This window comes from Leptodactylus fuscus, chromosome 10 (genome assembly GCF_031893055.1).
Source record: "Leptodactylus fuscus isolate aLepFus1 chromosome 10, aLepFus1.hap2, whole genome shotgun sequence".
Classification (NCBI taxonomy): domain Eukaryota; kingdom Metazoa; phylum Chordata; class Amphibia; order Anura; family Leptodactylidae; genus Leptodactylus; species Leptodactylus fuscus.
Genome location: NC_134274.1, coordinates 46,991,157 through 46,999,584, shown reverse-complemented (window position 1 = coordinate 46,999,584; position 8,428 = coordinate 46,991,157). Strand labels below are relative to the sequence as shown.

The following is an 8,428-nucleotide window of genomic DNA, read 5'->3' as shown; positions in this document are numbered from 1 at the left end:
TCCATTCACATCCCTGGGAGTTCCAAGAACAGCAGAGCAAGTATGCATGCTGGGATTTGTAGTTTTGCAACAGCTGGAGAGCTGTAGGTTCTCTACCCCTGCTTTAGACCTTTGTGAGACAGAACTGTTAGTGCTCTGAGGACATTAGAGGAAATGTGTAGCTTGATGTTGGACCAGTAGTCAGAAACTACCCAATACATGGTGGCGGAGACCAGGCTAACGCTGCATGGACTTCTGTTACCAATGCTTTGAAATTATATACACCTTCTGTAGGGTAAATACTAAAAAAAAAATAGTGTGGGCGGGTACTGGGAGGAGAGACATGAGTGATACAATCATGTCTCCCCACCCTGTACCTGCCCACACTCTCCTAAGCCACAACAAGCCCCGCCTTCTCCCAGCATCTATAACACCAGCCTAGGGAGGCGGGGGCGCCTATGGCGCTCTGCCAGCATGTGAATAACAGAGGAGAAGACAGGGAACAATGGCAGGGAGATCCGGGGATTGGCATACACACCGAAAGGGGAGGCGGCAGCAGTTCTGTGCAGGTAACCGGACAGTAGGGAGGACTGAGTAGCCGGCAGATTTTTTAATCACTACACAGCGTGGAGTCCAAAAATTGAAGCCTTCAATTTTTGTACTCTATGCTGTGTAGTGAATATGATCATTTTTAAAATCCGATTTTCGATCATTAAAAAATCCCATTGACAGGAATTGGAATCGGGATCAGGTTCGGATGGAAAATGATCGGAAATCAGATTTTAAAAATGGTCCTGAAACCTCAAGATTGGCTCAACCCTAGTTACAATCATATAATGCCAGGAAGCTAATACAATTTTAGGGTAAATACAAATACAGACTACTTGTGGTTCAAAGACATGTTGCCCTTCTTTGAATTAATTTTAATGCTGTGGATAAAGTATATGGGATTGTTGGGATGGATTCAAAGCCATTTATCTAATATAATAGAATAAATAGAAAATCTCTAAACAAAACAAGTTCCCCTTAGAAAGTACTGATTTTATTATTATTGACAGGCAACACCATATCTTAAGTCAAAAATTACCATGTGAACTAATAATTCCATATTCACATATAGAAAAAGCTAAGGCTGTGCTTCTGTGTTTTTTAGACACAAAAATAATATGTTCCCCACATGTGAACACAGCCTAAATCTTTCCTATACTGTCACTCATACTATTAATATAAATGTGAAATGTTTGTGAGTTTGTGACTTTGGATGTTCCCCCCCCCCCTTCCTGTCTTCCTCCCCCTTCCTGTCTCTCTCCTTCCCCCCATTCCTGTCTCCATCCCTCCCATACACCCCCTCTTTGTCTCTCTTGATATCCCGTCCACTACTAGCTCTTCCGAACTAACTCAGCCCCCCCTCCTCCCACATCCTCATATTTACCTCTTTTCCTTCTAGTCTTCCTCCTGTGGGTCAGCCCATTCTTCTTTCCTGACTGCCAATGCATGATATAAATGCAGTGCTACTCTATAGCTGATAATCCACCTCTACTATGCAAGTCTCTGATCCTTATCCCTGCGCAGCAGAGGTGAATTATTGACTGCACAAAGCAGCGATGGGTCTATAGCATATGCTAGCAGTCAGAAAACGGAGGAGCTATCCAACAGGAAGAAGCTTGGAAGGAAGAGAGGTATATATCATTAAGTGGATAGGTGGGGAAATAGTAGTGATGTTCCGTTTCAAGAAACAGGGAAACATATCATCACCGGATAACCAGAAAATGCCTCTGGGGTGGTCACAGGGTTATGGGTAAATATTATACCATAAGAGTTTTGGGCCCTTGGGTGAGTAGAGCCTTTAAAAAGTAGTGTATTTGGCCCTTGCGGTGAGTAGAGCCTTGAACCGGCAGTGTTTTTGGCCCTTGGAGTGAGTTGAGCCTCTAACCAGCAGAGTTGGGGGAATCAGGGTGGGTTGAGACTCTAACCAGCAGAGTTGGGGTAGTCCATGTGGATTGAGACTCTAACCAAAAGAGTTGGGGAGAATAAGGGTGCATTGAGACTCTAACCAGGAGAGTTGGGGGGGAATCAGGGTGGATTGAGACTCTAACCAGCAGAGTTTGGGGGAATCCGTGTGGATTGAGCCTCTAACCAGCAGAGTTGGGGGGAATGAGGGTGGATTGAGACTCTAACCAGCAGAGTTGGGGAGGAGAATCAGGGTGGATTGAGACTCTAACCAGTAGAGTGGGGGGGAATTAAGGTGGATTGAGCCTAGTAGGAGTACAATTGTGCAACGCTGATGGTGGAGGAGTATGAGGAGGAGGAGGAATTGTAGAGGGTGAGCACACTCATGAAACTTCATGCCGGGGTGCTTGACAATGGTGGACATGAAAATGATGGGTCTATCCAGTGGCTGTTAATTTTTATCAGCGTCAGCCGGTCAGCACTCTCAGCTGACAGCCAGCTGCGCTTATCCGTAACTATGCCACCGGCTGCGCTGAGGACCCTTTCCGAAAGCATGCTGGAGGTAGGGTAGGAAAGTACTTCCAATGCGTACCGCGCAAGTTCCAGCCACAAGTCCTTGGAGACCCAATAAGTATAGGGCGCATAAGGATTGGAGGGGACAGGGCTGGTGTCAGCCAGGTACTCCCGCAACATGCGCCTATACTTGTCCCTCCTGGTGACACTAGGCCCTTCAGTGGTGGTAGTTTGGTCACGGGGTGCCATTAATGTTTTCCAGACATTGGAGAGTGTGCCCCTGCCGGGTGTGGACCGGATGACAGTTCGCCTGTGTGCCGCCAACGAAAGTTGATGGAAACATCTCCATCATATTCTGCACCAGTTGCTTGTGGCAATCACTGATGCGACTGGCCCTCCCCTCTACTGGAATAAAATTACAAACAATATTTTTATAACGGGGGTCGAGGATTGCAAAAATCCAGTAGTCGTTGCTCTCCAAGCACTCCAACTAGAGATGAGCGAACACTGTTTGGAACAGCCGTTCCAAACAGCACGCTCACAGCATGCTCCTATAGAAATGAATGGAAGCGGCCGGCACGCGGGGGGGTTAAGCGGCCAGCCGCCGGCAAAGTCTGCGTGCCAGGTGCTTCCATTCATTTCTATGGGAGCGTGCTGTTTGGATCAGCTGATCTGAACAGTGTTCGCTCATCTCTAACTCCAATATGTATTCAGCCATGTGTGCCAGAGTGTTACTTGGCATCATTTTGCTGCCCCCACCAGAATGGTCACTCTCCATTTCCTCCTCCATTTCACCCCAACCACGCTGCAGCAATGGGACGCAGTGAACTTCCCAGCTAGCCTCCTGTGTGACAATGAGATCTGCAACTTTGTCATCCTCCTCCTCCCTCAATATACGCTGTGAAGCGTACAGGAGTGTGTCCTGACTATCCTGCTGGGATGGTTGTGCTGGTATGCCAGACTCCTCAGCGTCCAATGCGTTATCCCTGATGGCAATGAGGGATTCTCACATCACACACAGGAGTGGGATTGTGACACTCACGAGTGCGTTGTCACAGCTGACCCTCATGGTTGACTCCTCAAAGACATGCAAGATCTTGCATAAGTCTGCCATCCATGGCCACTCATGGTGCAGAAACTGTGGGAGCTGATTCTGAGGAACCATTGAGTTTTGGAGATGGTACTCCATCAAAGGTCTCTGCTGCTCACACACTCTGCTTAACACGTGGTACGTTGAGTTCCAGCGTGTGGGGACGTGGCACATCAGCCAGTGTTCTGGCAGATGGTGGCATTGCTGGAGGCTTCGGAGGCTAGCAGCGGCTACTGTAGACTTGCGAAAGTGGACGCACAAGCGCCGCACTTTCACCAGTAGCTTGGGTACATTTGGGTACGTTTTTAAAAAACATTGCACCACTAAATTGAATACGTGGGCCAGGAATGCAACATGTTGGAGGTTGGCAAGCTCCAGAGCCTCTACCAGGTTGTGGCCGTTATCACACACGACCATGCCTGAGCCCAGGTGCAGCTGCGAAAACCATGTTGCCATCTCATCGTGGAGGGCATCCCTCACCTTGGAGGCAGTGTGCTGTCTGTCCCCCAAGTTGATGAGCTTCACCATGGCCTGCTGACATCTCCTCACGCCAGTGCTGCAGTTTCCAACAGGTAGCTGGGGTCAATGTGATGACTGAGGCGGAGGAGGAGGATGAGGGTGGTGGTTCAGAGCCCCTGCCAGGAATGTTGGGCGCGGAAATGAGGTAGACCGCCCCAGATTGTGACCCGGTCCCAGCCTCAACTACATTCACCCAGTGTGCCATCAGTGAACTGTAGCATCCCTGTCCGCATGCACTTGTCCACGTGTTGGTGTCAAGTGAACCTTTGTGCAAATCGCGGAACTTAGGGCCCTCCTGATGTTGTGTGACACGTACTGGTGCAAGGCGGGGACAGCACAGCAGGAGAAGTAGTGACGGCTAGGGATGTCATAGCGAGGTGCCGCTCTTGCAATCAGGTCACGGAAGGCCTGAGTTTCCACAAGCCGGATCGGCAATATCTCCTGGGCCAGGAGCTTGGAGATGTGCACGTTTAAGGCTTGTGCATAGGGGTGGGTAACGCTGTATTTTTGCCTGCACTCAAAAGTCTGGCAGATGGTGGGTTGCTGTGAAGAGGCGCATGATGGTACAGGAGAAGGAGCTAAGGCAGGAAAAGGGGAGGATGAGGGAGAAGTCTCCAAAGTGGTGGAGGCACATGTGGAGGTTTCCTGACTGCTGGTCCTGACTGCAGCACCAGTACTGGCAACAGAGGGAGAGGCAGTGGCGGCAACGCCGGACGACGACTGTCCTGCATTTGCTCTCTGCCACTGAGCCCAGTGCTTGCCTTCCAAATGACGGTGCATGCCAGTGGTTGTAAAGTTGCTCTTTTCAGAGCCCCTACTCAGTTTGGAGTGTGCAAACCGCAGTATATTTGTCCGCCGCACATACATTAAAAAAAATTCCACACCACCGAAGACCATGGCCTCGATGTGGGAGTTTTTCTAGTCTGGCTACAAGAGGGAACATTTTGGGCCCTGCTGGCTGTGGCCTGGCTTTGGTGAAGCAGCTGTCCTCTGCCTCTGGACATGCCTCTACCTCTAGCCACCCTCTTTGGTGCTGCACTTCCCTCCACATCTACACTGCTCTCCCCGCTTGACATCCGCCCTGTCCAGGTCGGGTCAGTGTCCTTGTCGTCCACCACCTCCTCTACCAATTCCTCTGACAGCTCCTCCTCCTCCTTCTCTTGCACACCACACATGGCAACAGGCTGCCCTGATGGCAACTGCGTCTCGTCATCGTTATCACTGAGGGTCGATTGCTGGTCAACAACAACAACAGGAGATAACGGATGCTTCAATTTTTGTGCGTCAGACCACAGCAACTTATCTGTTACCTCAGGTGATTCAGGACATGGTGGGACAGTGAATGGACCCGAAAACAGCTCCTGCGAGGTGGGAAAGGTGGGATTAGGTTGCTGGGAAGATTGGGCATGTTGTGAGGAAGGAGGATAAGACTGTTGGGTAGGAGGAGGAGTTGAGGTAGAGGCTGACTGGCTGTGGAGAATGTGCTGGAAGCATTGTCCGCCAGCCATTGTAACACCTCTTCCTGGTGCTCGGGCCTGGTTAGGGTTGTACCTTGCACCCTGCTTAATGTGGCCGTCAAGCTGGAAACTGTGGGGAAGCGCAATGCTTGCTGCCACAGAGCAGTAGGCACAGTAGACGCTGTTGGTTGAGCGCAGCCTTGCTCCACATCTGCATTTCCATGCCCCCATCCTCCTCCCCTGTCCCATTGTGCTAGCCTTACGCATTTTTTGATGTATGCTAATGCCCTTTTTATGGTCTATGCACCCCAGAGAAAAGCTGTTTTTCACATATATAGCAAGAAGTAACTGCAGTGGATTCCTGCTATTTTGTGTGGGACACCCCTGAGAAAAGCTGTTTGTCACGTATATAGCAAGAAGGAGCTGCTGTGGATTCCTGCTATTTTGTGGGGGGACACCCCTGAGAAAAGCTGGTTTGCACGTATATAGCAAGAAGTAGCTGCTATGGATTCCTGCTATTTTGTGGGGGGACACCCGTAATAAAGCTGGTTTACACGTATATAGCAAGAAGTAACTGCTGTGGATTCCTGCTATTTTGTGTGGGGACACCCCTAACAAAAGCTGCTGTGCACGTATATAGCAACATGTAACTGTTTTGTATCCCTGTTTTCCACCATCCGTGCAAAGCTCCATTCCTCTCTCTGCAGTATATAGCTCTGAAAAGAGCTGTTGTTGTTCTTCGGTTTTTCCCTGCCTATTTGAAGCTAATGCCTATCTAGCCCTCAGCAGATCTGTTTCTCTCCCTATCTCAGACCGCAAATCTGGCGAATATGGCGGCAGCCGTTCTAATAAATGGGAGGTCACATGTTTTCGGCAGCCAATGGGTTTTTTCAATTTTTTTCACTGCCTCCGTTGTCGTAGTTCCTGTCCCACCTCCCCTGCACAGTTATTGTTGCAAAAAACACGCCAGAGAAGATGGGAGGGGATACAAATTTTTACTGCGTATGCTGCGTGGCATTCGATTGGGAACGAATACTTCGAAACAGTCTGATAATCGATCGAATACCTATTCGATCGAACGGTATTCGCTCATGTCTAGTAAATATACATTTTTTATAAATTATGTTATTTAGAAAGTACATGGGCGAGGGTGTTTAGATTAGTTTAATTTTATCCTGGACAACCCCTTTAAGCCAGCTTATGAATCATGGGGGGCGGTGTGCGTTTATTTAAAATCTTAACACTATTTTTCTGGAACAAAAGTAGTGCATTTTTGGTACAAGATTATTTATGTAAGAAAAAAATGTGCCACTTTTTTCCTTTTTCCAACTTACTCATTACTTTTTAAACGGCGGGGCATTGTTCAAGGCAGGTCTAGGGCAACTTAAGATGACAAATTTAGTGTAATCCATGGCAGAAAATTGGTGTAAATTATAGAGTAATTATGTGCGGGACTTCCTGTGATGTGCCAGAACTATTATAAAGTCTGAGCTTCTTAATAATTGTGGCTCATTTGCTACCAGTGTATATTACGACTAACTATTTGCACTGGCAACTGTGCTAACTGTTAGCCACAAAAAAAAGAAAAGGTACAAAAAAGTAACTGTGCAACAATTTTGTTGCAAACTACTGCAGAAAATAGAAGCACCCACCTTATAAAACTGCCCCATTGAGCTTTCAGGTTTCCCTGTCGTCCTCAACAGCGGCACAATGTGGGGTATTTCTGCCCCTGTGTGCTGGTAGGACAGGCGGATATTTAATTAGCCAATCAAATGCGTGGCAGGCCCTATAAGAGGGCACAAGAACCTCCCCTCTGCGTGTTTTTTTCTGTCCTGTGTGGACAGAGGACAGGTGGGAGGACTTGTGTCCTCTTTGAGAAGCTCAGCAGGATCACTCACCTCCTGAGCGGTTGTTTTCTTCTTGTCACCTTCTGTGCCCTGCGGGGAGAAGGTGCTTGTTAGCCATGTGTGGCTACCCCCCTCTATCCCCCCTGCCCCCCTCTCCTCCGCTTCCCTTGCTCCTTGTGACTTACCTGACATTTTGGTGAGAGTCCGGGGACTCCGCATGCCGCCTCTGGTGGCCGCGCGGACCGCTGTAAGCGCGCACTTCCGGTTTCGCCGGAAGTATCATAGCGCCATGGCAACGGCCTGGCGCTGGCGGCCGCTCACTCAGGGAAGATTCAGGCCTTATTAAAGGCCGGAAAAGACGGGGAGATGTGGGTGTAAGTGCCCGTGTTAAGGGCCTCTTGGTGGGGGGAATGTATATCTTTGCAGACCCCTGATTACAGGGTTAGTTGTCTGGGCAGGTTGCCTCACCTGCTTTGATTGTGGCTCCGCCCACTTCCAGCCGGCCAGAATTAAGAGGCTGGCTGGCCTGGTGTCAGAGACCTTCCTGCAGTATCTGCTGAAGGCGTGCGATTGTGGTGTTCATTGATCTTGAACTCTTTTCCAGTTTGCAAACTTTATTGGGAACCGGCTGTGATGGCCGAGTGGTTAAGGTTTTGGACTCGAAATCCAATGGGGTCTCCCCGCACAGGTTCAGATCCTGTTCACAGCGCCAGCCCGGCTAGCTCAGTCGGTAGAGCATGAGACTCTTAATCTCAAGGTCGTGGGTTCGAGTCGCACATTGGGCGCCAAGTAACCTCTCTGTCCGGTCTACAGGACCTGGTAAGATTTACCCTTTTTTTAAAAGCTGGTATGATGTCATGGTGACAGTGTTGCATGGTCTATTATCTCTCTCTGTAGGATATGTCATCCTCTACTACTCCTCCTGGGGATGGTAGGAGGAAAACCTCTTCCAAGAGGAAACCTCTTTCCTGCTTCGATTGCGACACACCGCTCCCTGATGGTAGGTAGCGGCTTGAAAGGTTGTGCCCTGCGGGGTACTACTGGTCCTATAACTTGCCTATTTTCAGGCTATG

At 49.2% G+C, this 8,428-nt stretch overlaps 1 non-coding gene across 1 annotated transcript; it reads left to right on the top strand.

The window, feature by feature from the left end:
* Positions 1-7,982: 7,982 nt before the first annotated feature.
* Positions 7,983-8,064, top strand: TRNAS-CGA (transfer RNA serine (anticodon CGA)). The gene has a single exon. It is a non-coding gene; the product is annotated as a tRNA-Ser (tRNA).
* The last annotated feature ends 364 nt before the right edge of the window (positions 8,065-8,428 follow it).